Source organism: Peromyscus maniculatus, chromosome 19 (assembly GCF_049852395.1).
Source record: "Peromyscus maniculatus bairdii isolate BWxNUB_F1_BW_parent chromosome 19, HU_Pman_BW_mat_3.1, whole genome shotgun sequence".
In the NCBI taxonomy this organism is placed as follows: Eukaryota; Metazoa; Chordata; class Mammalia; order Rodentia; family Cricetidae; genus Peromyscus; species Peromyscus maniculatus.
Genome location: NC_134870.1, coordinates 65,372,324 through 65,388,489, shown reverse-complemented (window position 1 = coordinate 65,388,489; position 16,166 = coordinate 65,372,324). Strand labels below are relative to the sequence as shown.

Genomic DNA, 16,166 nt, shown 5'->3' with positions numbered 1-16,166 from the left:
TGAGGCCTGGCGTCATCACAATCGCCTGTGTGGGTCTTCCCTCACGAAGGATTATAACGGCTAACCCGAGGCTCCCTGGTCTGTGGATGCTCCCGACCTCAGGCCCAGGGTAGCTCAGCTTTTAACCAATGAGTCTCTGTCCAGATGGCACCTGGCTTCGGCTGCCCTAATCACACAGTGTGACAAAAAGGGATTTCTCTCCATCGCTGACATGCCTGCCAGAGGAACTACTCTCTCACCAAAGCCTACAGCAGGACTTGGGGCTCCTAAGGGCTGTGGGTTTGTGCTGAGGGCGAGGCTGGCCCATTTTTTTTTTTTTTTTTTTTTTTTTTTTTGTGATATATATTTTTTATTTTACAATACCATTCAGTTCTACATATCAGCCATGGGTTCCCCTATTCTCCCCCCTCCCACGCCCTCCCCTTACCCCCAGCCCACCCTCCATTCCCACCTCCTCCAGGACAAGTCCTCCCCCGAGGACTGTGATCAACTTGGTAGACTCAGTCCAGGGAGGTCCAGTCCCTTCCTCCCAGACTAAGCCAAGTGTCCCTGCATAAGTTCCTGGTTTCAAACAGCCAATTCATGGAATGAGCACAGGACTTGGTCCCACTGCCTAGATGCCTCCCAAACTGATCAAGCCAATCAACTGTCTCACCTATTCAGAGGGCCTGATCCAGCTGGGAGCCCCTCAGCCTTTGGTTCATAGTTCATGTGTTTCCATTCATTTGGCTATTTTTTTTCAATAATTGAGTAAAACTGAAATTGATTATATGCCACAGTCATCCTAGGGACCTCCATGCTATATATATAGCCTCTATGGTTCTATGGGTTGTGGTCTGATTGTTCATTTTATATCTAGAATCCACCAATGAGTGAGTACATACCATAACTGTCTTTCTGGGTTTGGGTTACCTCACTCAGGATGATTTTTTCTAGTTCCATCCATTTGCCTGCAAATTTCATGCTTTCATTGTTTTTCTCTGCTGAGTAGTACTCCATTGTGTATATGTACCACATTTTTTTCATCCATTCTTCCGTTGATGGGCATCTAGGTTGTTTCCAGGTTCTGGCTATTACAAATAGTGCTGCTATGAACATAGCTGAGCATGTATCTTTATGGTATGTATCAGCATTCTTTGGGTATATGCCCAAGAGTGGGATGGCTGGGTCTTGAGGTAGTTCGATTCCTAATTTTCTGAGAAACCGCCATACTGATTTCCACAGTGGTTGTACAAGTTTACATTCCCACCAACAGTGGAGGAGTGTTCCCTTTGCTCCACATCCTCTCCAACATTGGTTGTCATTGGTGTTTTTGATCTTAGCCATTCTAACAGGTGTAAGGTGGTATCTCAGAGTCGTTTTGATTTGCATTTCTCTGATGATTAAGGATGTTGAGCATTTCTTTAAATGTCTTTCAGCCATTTGTAGTTCTTGTTTTGTGAATTCTCTGTTTAGCTCTTTAGCCCATTTTTTAATTGGACTGTTCATTGCTTTGATGTCTAGTTTCTTGAGTTCTTTATATATTGTGGAGATCAATCCTCTGTCAGATGTGGGGTTGGTGAAGATCTTTTCCCAATCTGTTGGGTGTCTTTTTGTCTTATTGACTGTGTCTTTTGCCCTGCAAAAGCTTCTCAGTTTTGAGAGGTCCCATTTATTAATGGTTGTGCTCAGGGTTTGTGCTGTCGGTGTTTTATTTAGGAAATGGTCTCCAGTGCCAATGCGTTCAAGAGTGCTTCCTATCTTCTTTTCTATTAAGTTTAGTGTAACTGGATTTATGTTTAGGTCTTTGATCCACTTGGACTTGAGTTTTGTGCATGGTGACAGATATGGATCTATTTGTAATCTTTTACATATTGACATCCAGTTATGCCAGCACCATTTGTTGAAGATACTTTCTTTGTTCCATTGTATGGTTTTGGCTCCTTTGTCAAAAACCAGGTGTTCATATGTGCATGGATTAATGTCAGGGTCTTCAATTCGATTCCATTGGTCCGTATGTCGGTTTTTATACCAGTACCAAGCTGTTTTTATTACTATAGCTCTATAGTAGAGTTTGAGGTCCGGGATGGTGATGCCTCCAAGGGTTGCTTTATCGTATAGGATTCTTTTAGCTATCCTGGGTCTTTTGTTTTTCCATATAAAGTTGAGTATTTTTCTTTCCAAGTCTGTGAAGAATTGTGTTGGGATTTTGATGGGGATTGCATTGAATCTGTAGATTGCTTTTGGTAAGATTGCCATTTTTACTATGTTAATCCTGCCTATCCATGAGCATGGGAGATCCTTCCATTTTCTGATATCTTCTTCAATTTCTTTCTTTAGAGATTTAAAGTTCTTATCAAAAAGGTCTTTCACTTGTTTAGTTAGTGTTATCCCAAGGTATTTTATATTATTTGTGGCTATTGTAAAGGGTGATGTTTCTCTGACTTCTTTCTCAGCCCTTTTATCATTTGTGTATAGGAGGGCTACTGATTTTTTTGAGTTGATCTTGTATCCTGCCACTTTACTGAAGGAGTTTATCAGCTGTAGAAGTTCCCTGGTAGAGTTTTTGGGGTCACTTATGTATACTATCATATCATCTGCAAATAGTGAAAGTTTGACTTCTTCCTTGCCAATTTGTATCCCTTTGATCTCCTTTTGTTGTCTTATTGCTCTAGCTAGAACTTCTAGTACTATATTGAATAAATATGGGGAGAGTGGACAGAGGCTGGCCCATTTTTATCTGGCTTACCTTTTAGAAGTATCTTCAGCCTCCTCCTCCTCCTCCATGAGGGGCCGTGTTCAGTTTGCGGCTCTGTGTGTTGTATCTTTGACCATTTCACTGTGTGCATTTCTGAAGCTCTTCCTTGATTTCTCTTGTGGAGATAACGTTTCTTATTCTGAACTGCCTCTTTCGTTGGCTCGCGCAGAGGCAGCTTCTAGTTGTCATCTTACCCAGAAGTCCTTACGTTGTTTTAGGATAGAATCTCACTATGTAGCCCAGGCTGGCCTCAATCTCCCAATCCTCCTGCCTCAGCCTTCCATGCTGAGATTACAGGCATGTACCACCATGGCTGGTGCTCCTAGCAGCAATTATAATTTATAATGTTATACTATACGTATATATTGTGCGTACATATGTGTGTGTGTGTGTGTGTGTGTGTGTGTGTGTGTGTGGCAAACTTTCTTGTCAGGCTATCTTTGGACCGCCAGCCCGCAAATAATGACCCAGAGATGACTTATTAATTATGAAATTTGGCCTTAGCTTAGGCTTTTTCCAAACTAGCTCTTATAACTTAATGAACCCGTATTTTTTTTTTTTTAATCTACGTTCTGTCACATGGCTCGGTTACCTCTTCTTAATATAGCACGTCCGACTTGCTCCGGGTCTGCTGGCAAAATCCTGTGCCTAGATTCCTCCTCCTGGTTTCTCTCTCTCTGTGCCCAGGAGTCCCACCTATTCTCTCCTGCCTTGCTCTTGGCCATTTAGCTCTTTATTAAATCAACTAGAAGGCACCTTAGACAGAGACATATCTTTACAGCTTAAACAAATACTCTATAGCGTGTGCATGTGTGTGCACACTAGTGTGTGCACGTGAAGGTCAAAGGGCAACTTAAAGCTGTTCATTCTCTCCTCCCATTTAAGTGGATCCTAGTGGTTGAACTCAAGGCACATGCTTGGCATCAGGTGCCTTTACCTACTGCAGTTTCTCTAGTAGCATTTAAAAACAAAAACAGCATCCCAAGTTTTAGCTGGACACTTGCTGCAAGCTGCAAAAATATACAAGTAGGATTTCAGCTGATGATGACAAAGCCAATACCTGGAAGTAACGGAGGGCATTCCAGAGGTCAAGCTAAGGTCAAGGAGTCTTGGTGATATTTGGCTTTTAATTATCAGCCATTTCCTGCTATGAGTTTATTTGTGGTGGTAATCTAATTGTACTGAAATGTGATTTTGATTGTATGTTAATAAATAAAGTTGCCCAGGGGTCAGAGCTATTAGAGCCACAGCAAGAGTGTGGCGGTGGTGGCACATGCCTTTAATCCCATAGATCTCTGTGTGTTCAGGGATACAGCCAGCATTGGAGACATATGCCTTTAAGACCTAGGGGGCTGTACATTCAGACAGTGACGAGGCAGTCACGTGTTTGGGTTTACAACCAATGAGAAGGCAGAATGACTGGAAAATCGACTTACAGACAGGAAGTAGCTCTCTTTCGGGAAGCTGGGACACCGCAGGCGGAAGGTGAGATTTTAGCTCTGAGCTCTGACCTCTCGGCTTTCTCTTTTACATTGTTTCTGTGTTTCTTATTTAATAAGACGGTTGGATACATCTACATTTCTTGTGTGCTATTGTAGCTTTTCCATCATTTATTGGGTACCATTTCCCCTCTACTAAAGGAATATTTACATAACCTTGTGCGCTGACAGCTATGCACAGCCAGAACCCCAGTTCAAGCCTCCCTGTAATTATTGTCATTGGCAGCATCCGGCCAGGTCCATCCCCAGAAGGAGGAAAGTACCTTATCTGAGATACCTCTGTACTCTCTAAAAACAGACTTAAGTGTCCAGACTACCTGTTTGAGAAAGCCTGGTGGATGTGCCAATTAAGCTTAACTTCCTCCTTTCCCAAATCTTACCTCTAGTTCCAGATCTCCCTTTAACTATCACCAGAGGCATCTAGCTGTACACAGGTTGCCTAGTGACTGAGCACACTTTCCCCTACCCTGCAGAAAAACAGCAGATAGTTTGGACAGATAGGAGCCACAGGGAAAAAAAAAAAAGAAGGCAGTTTTATTTTCTCCCATTGACCTAGCAACTTACAGATTCTTTTTGTTTGTTTGTTTGTTTGTTTGTTTGTTTGTTTTTTGAGACAGGGTCTCTCTGTGTAGCTTTGGTGCCTGTCCTGGATCTCACTCTGTAGATCAGGCTGGCCTCAAACTCACAGAGATCCACCTGGCTCTGCCTCCCGAGTGCTGGGATTAAAGGTGGGCACCACCATCACCTGGCTGCAATTTACAGGTTCTTAACATTTTCTACCAATCACATTTAGGACTATAGTGGAGCATATAAGATCCCTTTTCTTAGATATTACCCAAATTTAGCCTTTAGTTAATTCATTTCCCCATTAGTCACTTCCCTTTTGGGTTGCAAATGATAATTAACAATTACTATCCCTCTATGTGATTCTTATCACCCCTCCATTTGACCCTGGGAGCCTGGTGGTCACTGCCTGAGGAAAATTCTTACCTGCCTTTATGACCCTGTAGAATTTAAGTCTGGTGACCTTGCTCAACCAGGGGCTTGCTATTGCTTGGGTTTACAGTTGGATTCCTGGGAGACTTAGGAGGAACAAGAAGAAAGGAGAGACGGAGAGAGATAAGGAGAGTACGTGTAAACGAGATGAAAGATGAGGAAGAGTCAGATGGGGAAGTCCTAGCTGGGTAAGAACAAGATGAAAAGGACCTAGATGAGGCAGACTTAAAACGGGAGAATTAAGATAGAACTTAAGAGGGAACAGTAGATAAATATAGAGAGAAATCAGGCAAGAAAGGAGCTAGGCATGAGAACAGAACTGGAGCTGTGTATATAGGATGTTATACCAGAGGAATTAAAGCAAGTGGACTATAGAGCTTGGTGTGCTTAGATTCTATTTCCCGAAAATAGTCCTCGCCATTAGTAGTTCTCTCTCCTGAGCCCCTGGAATGTATAATATTAAGGCTGCCCCCTCTAATATTATACAAGAGACACTTATACTATACACAAGACCTATATCTGCTTCTTTTTAGTATTCATATCTATTATTTACTTTTCATGTCTTGTTCCTTGTAGCTTGAGTTTTTCTGCCTTGCCCACAGTCAGGACAAATCTTTGTCACCCGCCAGTCCCACAGCCGCTCAGACCCAACCAAGTAAACACAGAGACTTATATTGCTTACAAACTGTATGGCCGTGGCAGGCTTCTTGCTAACTGTTCTTTTATCTTAAATTAATCCATTTCCATAAATCTATACCTTGCCACGTGGCTGGTGGCTTCCCGGTGACTTCACATGCTGCTGGTCATGGCGGCGGCTGCAGCGTCTCTCTCTGCCTTCCTGTTCTTTTATTTCTCCTCTGTTAGTCCCGCCTATACTTCCTGCCTAGCCACGACCAATCAGGTTTTATTTTTTGACCAATCAGAGCAACTTGACATACAGACCATCCCCCAGTACAGCCAAGTGCAGACCATCTCAGACACCTGCACTCAGGCCCATGGTCCTAATCATCCTCTATGCAAACCTGCTGGGTAATGCCACAAGGAACCCAAGAAGGGCTCCCACAGGACATACAGAACATCCCACAGCAGTTGCTTAATCTCTAAAACAATATTAACAACAACGATAGCATCTTTGTCCTATTTCTGAGTTTGCTGGAAATGCCTTTAGCATTTTTTATTTTGTATGCTCTCTGCTGGGTTAACCAGCTGTCATGTACTGTTCCCTGAAAAGCCAGTAAGATTGGATTGAATCAGAGGGGTCCTAAGAGAAAAAAAGAAAATATTTTAAAGGAATGATGGACTATACTTAAAGCTGGAGAACAGATTATTGGCTTTAAAAATACAGTGGCCACTGGCTATTCTTCACTGAGACAACAGGAGTGGGTTAAAAAGAGAATGGAGGAGAAGACTTCATCATGAAGGATTGAAGAGAGATGGGAAATAGCTAGAGAAATGTCGAAGGGTATTTTTTGTTCTGCTTTGGATTTGGTATTTGTTTTTCTTTTTAGACAGGGTCTCATGTAGCCTCACTTGGCCTCAAACTCCTATAACCAATGGTCTTGAAGTCTTGCTCTTCCTGCCTCTACCTCTCTGGATTGCAGGCCTGAGATACCTTGCCTAGCTCCTTTTGGATTTCCTTTTGGATGGCCGTCGACATTAAACCATTACAATTCTTTATTACATTCATTTACTGAGGGAGAGGAGCAAGCGTGAAGGTCACAGGACAACTTCCTGGAGTCAGTTTTCTCCTCCTACTGAGCAGGCGCCAGGGACCAAATGCAGGTTCCTAGGCTTGGTAGCACTATCTCTACCTGCTGAGCCACCTGGCCAGCCCTTAAACCATTTTTAAAACTGTTCGAGGGAGAGGGGAGAATTTTCGTGGAAAGATGCTCTTGAATGAATGAGGGAATGAGATCGTGTCCACAAGTGGCATTTGACTGAGACACAGCAGGGACAGATGTATTTGTTTATTGGTGCTAAAGGTTGAACCCAGGGATACCTCCACCCTAAGCTTGCCCTCCACCCCCTATTCATGAGCCCAGCCCAGAGCAAGGACAGTTTGTTTATAGTCACAGGAGGGAAGGCAGAGGACCACAGAAAGACATTGGTGAGCGGGCCACCGTAGTCAGTCTTCCCAGTACACGTGAACATCTCCTAGGTAGAGCTGATGAACGGGAAGGCTTCCCATCAGCAGCCTTGCACGGTTAGACCCATGCAACCTAGAGAGCCGGCTGCTTCCTGCCGCCAGGCTGCACCTGCAGCTTGGGTTTCCTCTCTACCATCCAACAAAGGTATTTCTAGAACAGTCTGAAGTGGCAAGAAAGAGGGCGTGGCCTCTGATTTGTAGGCCTGACTGAGGCTATAATGATCCCTCGGGTCTGCCTCATTTTCCTATGAATAGGCTTGAACATGGGTGTGTGTGTGTGTGTGTGTGTGTGTGTGTGTGTGTGTGTGTGTGTGTGTGTTTCACCAAGTGGCACTTGCTTCAGATACAGCAGGGAGAAAAACACAGGCGAGGAGAGACTGAGAGAGGGTAGAAGAGAGGGAGAAGGACGGAAACAGGAAGAGGGGAAGGAGGAAAGGGAGGGGGAGGGAGAGAGGGGGAGGAAGAAGAGAGATATTACCAAACTTCTTTGCAAAAGGACAGAGGCTTGCTTTCTTACGCCTTTGCTGAGGGCTCCAACCTCCACTAGACATCAAGGTTCAGTAGGTTTCTCAAACCTGACCAGTTCTCATCCCTGGGAGAGAGGCCACAAGCAAAGGCATTGTCCCTAAGTAATGCCAGCTCCTCCTTGGAGCAGAGGGCATGGAGTAGAGGAAACTGTTGTGTACTCTGGAAGTTTGGTTTCCTTACCACCTAAACCTGAGTCAGAGGGTATGAATGCCCTGAGATGAATCTGGCAGGCAGGGCATTTTCCTGTTCCCATGTCCTCCAGGGCTACCACAGAGGTGGACACCCCACCCTAGCCACTGAGGTAGTCTGTGTGTCCAGACATAGGCCGTGGGGCATGGGACAGAATGACCTGGAGAACTCCCTGACTTCTTAGTTCTGGCAGTTACTCTCAGGGATTAACACTTCCTTCCTCTAGCTATGACTCCCCTGAGGAGTGAAAGCAAAGGACTCTCTTGTTTCCGAAGAGCAGCACCCACAGGAGAAAGACTCCACATAACTGGGCTGAAGGAGCCCAGGTAGACACTCCAGTCCTCATTCGTGCTCCTCCCCCCCACCCCCGCATTGTGGGGCAGGGGACCCTGATATTCGAATGCATATTTCATAGTCTCTCATCCCACAGTGTGGAGGAGGGCCATTTGCTGTGCATGAGCCATTCACTCACGCTCATCACATGGAGAAAATTACATTTCCCCAGTTGCCAAATGGAAGAGATAAATTACTCACATGGGCAAAGCACACTGCTACAACGAGCGTTTCCAGACCCCAGACGCGCGGAGCTAAACCACACAGAAGGGAGACTCAGGGACTTCCTGTTGTCTTGGGTCCCACTCTTTATTCCCACTCACCAGACCCTCATCCGACACTGGTGGATTTACTTTGTGCGATATTTGCCCCTCTGTCCGTTTTGCATAAAACACACATCTTGAGGCCTCTTTTTCTTCCTTCCTAGAAGAGATGTTATAAAAAAAAGGAATACATCAACACAGAACGCTGCATATTTATGCATACTTGCTGAATCGATAATACTTATTTGTAATGAAAATTAAGTAAGCAGAATGTTAAAATGTGCTCTGGGGAAGAAGGCACGTTGAAATGTCTGACTACAAAGGGACACACGCCATCTTTATCCTCACCTTCTCTTTTAGGTTAATGCAAGTTCAGATAACTACTCTCTCTAACCTTGCTAGGTGTAGTCCCAAACCTATTGGTTACCTACATGATTAATGGCAATTATATCTGCACAGTAATTACAGCGACCATCTGTACCCTTACATAGGACTACCACTGAGCTGAACACTTGCTACAGCTTCCAAGGAAATCCTGTAGCTTCGAAGTTTTGTGTTTTTACCCATGTTACCCTCAGTGCGGTTACGCAACCCAAACATAACTTCCAACAGTTACTGAGTACCTTATTAAGCACCTGAAATGGTATCACTCTCCCACCCGGGATGAGGCAGAAATAAACACACGATACAGCAGACTGTGAAGTGTGCAGCTGTAGTCCCCACTCTGAGTGCTTTGGTTGGGAGGAGGGAGGGCTCACGGCTCACGGGCCCGCTAAAGCCACTGGTGACCTCATTATACAATATTTAGTTCATCACATTTTTCCCCCTGCTTAGGAAAGCAGCTTCCCATTTTAAAGGGATGCAGGCATTCAGTGGCGCATCTACTCGCTGGAAGACAGCTCAACACCAGTCACCACCGAAGTTTGGGGGCTGGAGGCTTCTCGGGTTTTTCTCTGGCTACCGAAGTCTTGGATCCCATCTGAGTTTTACTTGTACCCTACGAACCAGGACGGATGCACAGCCCAGGCAACCCGCAGCACATCCAAGGTCCGCTCGTGACCTGAGCTCCCACAGCGTGGCCTCGACCCCTCGGCCAGGGGATGGCTCCTTCCCACGCGTGTCTCCCCCTGCCTGGAGCGGTCCAGTTCCAGCCGGCTCTTTCTCTCCGCCCTCAGTCTCAGCAGTTACTGTCGAGAGAAGGCTGACCTCGAGAAAAGACCAGGCTTCGGCCGGGGCTCAGGGAGAGTTCCACTTCCCGCCATCCCTTCCCCTCGGACAGGGCCTTGAGGTGACCCCCTAACCCTGCAGAAGTGAGGACCCGCTTCTAGAGCGACCGGGGCCTTGGAGAGCAGGTGCCCGGCGGGAAGGCCAGGCTGCCCCCGGGACCAGGCTCCACGCAGGAGGTGCAGGAGCCGGGCTGCTCAGGTGAGGCTGCCTCTTGGTTTGGGTCTTGGATGGACGGTCTCCGGTGCGGTTCCCCGGGGCCCTCTGTCCCCCCCCCCCCCCTCCCCAGCCTCCCTCGCCGCAGCAGGTGGGGGCCCGCGGGCCAGGGAAGGGGCGGGGCTGGGGGCGGAGCTGCGGCGGGGGCAGTACGGGTGGGGGCCGGGCTCGAGCCGGAGCCGGACTGTCGGGGAGCCGCCGGGAGCTCGCCGGTGCCTGGGCTGGAGCAACCGGGCCGAGAGCGCCGGCGCCGCGGCTGCAGACAAAGGGCCGCCGCGCTCCATCTGCCTCGGTGAGTGGCTCCCTGCTCGCCCTCTTTCTTCTCCTTCTGCCCGCGCCTCCCGGAGTTCCGCGGGCTCTCGAGAGCGGGGAACAGCAAGGACCGGACTTCCCGCCTCTCTCTGCACCCCAGCTTCACCTGACCCGTGATCCCCCCCCTACAAGGCCGAGCAGACACCCAACTCGCGACTTTGCGAGCGCTGGCCGCGGTCTCCGGTGGGACCCACCCGGGCCGCCTTTCGGTGACCTCTTCCTTGGCGCACCGCGCGCGGGTGCTGTCCGTGGGTCGCCAGTTTGGGTGAAAAGGTTGCCGCTGGGCTCCCCCGTGGGTAGGTGCTAGCGAAGAGGACGGGGGAGGGGGGAGGCTGGGCGCCACGAAGGGACCCCACCCCTTGGGGGACAGCGCGCGTTCTGTGTCGTGGAGGGGCGGTTCTCGAGTTCCGATTCGGATCGTGGTTTGGGTGTCTGGTTCAGTTCCCTGTTAGCCTCTCCTCCAGCTTATTTCCCTGTTCAACGGGTAGCCTAGCATTTTTGCCCGACCGCACCCGAAAGAAGCGTCCCCTTTGCGGGTCGGTGGCCCGGAGAGGGAGAGGACCGGCTGCTTCCCTTGGCTGGACTGCTAGAAGCCTGCAACTGCTGGGGAGGGCTGGCAGTGCGGGCAGCGGCCGGGGGCTGACATCACTGCTCAGTCCCGGCCGGCTCGATCTCCATCAGAAAAGAATCGGAAGCCCGGCGGGCTTTTGCTTTTGTTCTCCTTGCTACTCTGGAATCCTTGGAGAAACCTGGAGGGTGGTTACCCAAAGAGGAGGTCGTGGAGAGAGTTCCAGGTGCTGCCCTGAAGTGACAATCTTCGGAAGAGGCGCTTTCCAGCCCCTAGATCCCGATCGCTCATCAATACCCTGGAGCGGAGGTGGGTAGAGCGTCCCAAAAGAGCGCGACGCCTGCCGCGGCCGCGCTTGTCACGCGCTTCTCCTGCACTCTGGAAAGCGCTACCTCGAGACGTGCATTTCCATTCATGGATCTGTGCCGAGGTTTTGATTAATGTCATCTCTGCCAGGTTCTCTAAGAACGAGTGCTGGCTGGTGTTCGATTTTGGAGCCTTTTACTGGAAGCCTACTGTGTGCAAGGCAGCTGTTTTAAGATCAGCTTGATTTCAGAGATGCTTACTGAGCACCTACTACGTGCAAAATGGATGATGTGTCATGCATGTTCTCAGTTTGACAGGTACTTGTTGAGTATTTCCGGCGTTTGAGGGAGCTGTGTTATGACCCCGTTACTGTAATCATTATTTACGGAGGACTTAATATGCAAAGGACATTTTTGGCCAAATGGATGCCAAGTGTACTAACAGGGCACGCGCGGAGGGGGTTATAAATAGAAACAAGAAGGTGAGAGTATAATAGGCCTTCAAGTTCCGGAGAAAACTGCGTTTTAACTTTATGGCGTGGTGTGAAAAGAGCGTGTCTCTGCACTTCAGGCAACTTATGCTTGAATGCTTGGTCCGACTGGAACAAGGCAGAATCATGAAAAAAAAAAAAAACTTGGCTAATTATAACAGAGAATGAAACAAAGTTTAATGTGGCAAAACCCCGGTGCTAAAAAGAGAATCCATGTTGAAGGCAGAAAGACAGGCGAGGGGTGGGGTTGGTGGTGGTGTTGGGGACTACTGGGACTCAACCAACCCAAGAAGGAAGGAGTCAATAAGTGAAGAGCTGTGGGGCCAGCTGCACTTCCTTCAGCAGGTAGCTCACACTGGTGCCAGGCCCAAGAGAGTGTCCTTAAGACCTTAAGATCCCGACCTTACAAATGGTCAGAGAGACCTGTTGAGAGATTTGAAGAGTTAACCCCGGATCTTGATTCGGACTAGCCAGAAAATTATTGCTCTTCAATACAATGGTGGATATCTAAACACTTCTGTGTTAGAGCTGCAATCAGGAGATACAATCTAAGACACAGTCGTTGTCTTGAAGTACCTGACCGAGTTCCCAAGATAAACTTGTAAAATACAGTTTGGGCATCAAGACGGAAAAGCCAAAACAGGAACATGGAAAACAAAACAAAAAGCAAAAGAAACCCTCAGAATTGTGGCTTTTCTTTGATCAGAAATGGAGAGTTTCCATTTGTTCTGCATGTTTATCTCTTGACATTGGCTTTCAGCAGTTTCTGGCAACTGCTTAATCCTGGCTTCTTGATACGAGGAACCTCTTCTTAACATTGTTTTTGATTTCCATTTTAAGTCCTTTTAAAGCGGCATGGCATTGTTTTTGTTGTGAACTTAACCCTCCTCCCTCCCCCGGAGTCTTTTCTGGAAGTAGATGTGTTAGAAAAGCTTCATAGAAAATATGGGAAGCTGCAAATGAACATGCTCGCAGGCTCTGTGCTCACTGAGGAGCTAAGAGAAGGAAATCCAAAGGAGACCAAGAGCAGGGCTTTCTAGAGAAAGCGTAAGGTGGCCTTGCAAGATGAAATAGGATTCCACTGGAGGGAAATGGCAGTCAGCAAAGGTGTCAGGGGAAAGGGGACATCTTTCAGAGCCCCAAGAAGGGGCTAGATCTTCATCTGGAGGGGTTTCCATCCATTCACCACAGTGCTCCTGAGAGATTTACAGGGTGTTGGACTGTTAGGTGCAATGTGGGCATCACTCAATTTGAGGTTCTGTGAGATTCCCTAGGTGCCCCAGCAGCTGGCCAACCTCACACCCCGCCCCCCTATTCTTTCAAGCATTCCTGGAGTGTTTTCACCTGAGCTGAGCTTGACTGTAATCTTCCTCCAGGCCAGGAATGTGACTTCTTTTTCTCCCTGCCTCCGTCCTTCCCTGCATGCTACTGCAGACAGTCTGTGGTGTAGGTGGCACTTCAGTGTCTCCCGCTGCCCATTTCTTCACCCTTGCCCTCCCTCCTCAGGTCCTCCCGTCCTCTTCATCATTCCCAGTTGCTCCAGGCAGGCCTTGCACTCTATGAAAACTGGTCTCAGGGGAAAGCAATCTGCTGCCAGTCTATTTGTCCTGAATGTGAATATAGGTCACTGTTCGGTCTTCCTTCGGGGGTCCTTCCTCTTTGAGCCTCGTTAGGAGTGAAAAGCTGCCTCTGTGGTGTTGGAAGTAACTGGGTCGACAAGGTGCCTTCCTGGCACTCCTGAAATGATGGCACAGTCCAGGGTCCTTGCTGGCCCATGATCCATATACATCTGGAGGCTTCAATCTTCTTTTTGCACAGGATCTCGCTGTATAGCCTGGGTTCACTGACCTCAAACTTGAGATTTTCCTTTCTGAGCTTCCTGGGTGCCGGGATTACAGGCATGCTCCACCATACCCATCTCCCTCTCTTTAAAGTGTAATTTTCATTTTCCCCTCAGGGCCTTCGTTGCTTTTTATCATGTGATGGTAGCTGATGTCAGACTGTAGCTCTTCGTGAGCCACCCGCCAACAACTTGGCCTTCACACGCTCTCCCCCAAGGTTTATAGATTTGTTATTTGGCTGTGGGAGTCTGCTTCTCTTTCCACGCATGCCCGTTACTTCAAGACAGATTCTTAACCGCAGCTTTGGACTTTGTGATTCCTTGTTATAGGAATGGGGACAGCTGTCCTCATAGAAATACCTTGTCTAGTGTTTAGTTATATCCATGGCTTCTACCCATTGGATGCTGGTAGCCTGTATAGCCACCCTTTCTAAATGGTGCCAACCCAAAATATCTCCAGATATCAACACATGTCCCCTGGGAGAAAAGTTACTCCTGTCTGAAGATGGGCCACTGTTCTATGGGATACTGGATATTATCTGTCATACAGGAGAGGCTTTATTTATTGTCATTTGATTCTTTTCAGTAAGAGTGACTTAATAAATGAATGATTAACTTTGTAGAACTTTCTATAGAAATAATTTCAGGTCAGAATTAACATTCTCTGTCCGCACACATGCTAGAATTCCATCATCATATTGTCAAGTTCATTTCTGAGGTAACTCTTCCCCTCTCAAATTCTTCCCTTGATGGAGAGCTCCTTACCTACCAGAAGGGTGGGTAGGGGAACCATCATTGAGAGCAAGCACGTCCCTACAGGAGCATCTGAACCTGCTGCTTGGGCAACAGGAGATCAGGGAAGTGGTGGTAGAGGTTGAGTTCTGCAGGGATTTGCTCATGTAATTTGGAGATGGCCAGGCCTTGGATGGGCTCCCTGACAATGAAGTAGGGAGCTGTGAATTTAAGCGTCAGTGTGCTTCCTGGGAAAGCTGTCCTGGGCACGGGTTAAGGAATGATGGGAGTGTGCATGAGTAGGACCAGTAGAAGCCTAGAGCAGCTTCCAAGGGTGTTGTCATAAATCATAGAAAGATCAACAGAGGATTGTGAGTTCCAAGGGTGAGCTCTAGGTCTACTGATATCTGCCCTCAAAACTAAGAACTTGACGTACTATATCCAGCATCAGCATCACCAGCATCATTGGAGGATGGAAAGAGGGCAAGGTTAGTTCAAGTCCAGCAGAGCTGCAGAGGTAGAAGTTACTTTTGTGCCTCGGAAGGTCGACCAGTGTACAGTGTACAGCGTACTGCTTCATAAAGTGAATGAGCTGGGTGGTGGTGGTGGCGGCGGCGGCGGCGGCGGCGGCGGCGGCGGCGGCGGCGGCGCACGCCTTTAATCCCAGCACTCGGGAGGCAGAGGCTGGCGGATCTCTGTGAGTTTGAGGCCAGTCTGGACTACAGAGTGAGTTCCAGAAAAGGTTCCAAAGCTACACAGAGAAACAATGTCTTCGGGGGGAAAAAAGTGAATGAAGTGTGTCTTCAGGTCATGAAATTGTCACTCAAAAGTTTTAGTAGGAGTTCATTGATTTAGATTTCTCTTTGGGAATTTCCAAGCTTAGAGTGAGACTTTTCTGTGCATTTTCCAAACAGACCAAGTGGGAAATATTTGCCTTCTTATTTGGAGGGTTGTTGTTGTTGGTGGTGATGGTGATGCACAAGCAATTTAAGTACTTGTAAGCTAAATAATAAAACATTAAAAACTATATTTTAGGTTTTTAATTAATTCATCAGTAAGTTAATTAATCTTTTGCCTTAGTTGAGGGCAATCTAGTTTCACTATGTAAATACACCCGGCTCTGTATGAGGTTAATGTGTCAAAATCTAGATGAACAAAACAAAAACAAAAAAACACCTAATACTATTATAGGGGCATTTAAAAATACTGTTTTATTCTTAAACGGACACTTTATATGAACATTTTAAAGAGTTGAGCTCTATTGAGAATTTTTTTTAAAAAAATACATTCATAGAAAATAGAACTGGAGGAGATTTAGGGGTCCCCTGAGCAGCCCTCCTTGCCCATCATGTAAGTGGGGAAACCAAGGCAACAAGCAGTCAGGTGGCTTGCCAGGGTTACAGAGAGGACCTTGAGGAGACCGGGGCGGGCAGCCAGGAGGGTGTCCCGTCTTTCTGATGCTCAGTGCTGCTGGGATACCCTTCAGTCTTCCTGGTTGCCAGATCTTGTTGGTGGAAGGGGAGGGGGCAGGAAAAGGATTTAATTACTTGCCTCATTTCCAGGGCATCTCATTCTGAGAAAGCGACTCATAGATTCCAACTAATTACACTGGTGCCAGATGTGTGTACACACACTCCTCGATCTGAACACAGCCACGAGGAAACTCCAGCAGTTGCATCGAGGGGATGGAATTATCTCACAGAATTTATTTTAGCTCATTTGAAAATGTCTTTACAGTGAATGATAATATTCATGTTTCTGTTTAGGAAAGCCATACAGAGTATCAA

At 47.2% G+C, this 16,166-nt stretch overlaps 1 protein-coding gene and 1 long non-coding RNA gene across 5 annotated transcripts in view; one reads left to right on the top strand and one right to left on the bottom strand.

Moving 5' to 3' along the window:
• Nucleotides 1-5,806: 5,806 nt before the first annotated feature.
• Nucleotides 5,807-9,806, bottom strand: LOC143269619 (uncharacterized). Its single transcript, XR_013046173.1, has 3 exons — nucleotides 9,697-9,806; nucleotides 8,752-8,851; nucleotides 5,807-7,755 (listed from the first exon to the last, which is right to left on the bottom strand). It is a non-coding gene; the product is annotated as an uncharacterized LOC143269619 (long non-coding RNA).
• Nucleotides 9,807-9,989: 183 nt separating this feature from the next.
• Nucleotides 9,990-16,166, top strand: part of Mapk4 (mitogen-activated protein kinase 4) — a 144,203-nt gene continuing 138,026 nt past the window's right edge. The window contains exons 1-2 of one of the 4 annotated variants that reach the window (XM_076555481.1): nucleotides 10,447-11,320; nucleotides 11,468-11,634. The gene's annotated coding sequence lies outside the window, so the exon portion shown is untranslated. Of the gene's footprint in view, nucleotides 10,117-10,273; nucleotides 10,424-10,446; nucleotides 11,321-11,467; nucleotides 11,635-16,166 lie in introns of those variants that run through there. The other 3 variants (XM_006970101.4, XM_042263785.2, XM_042263786.2) reach the window with 3 other exon arrangements.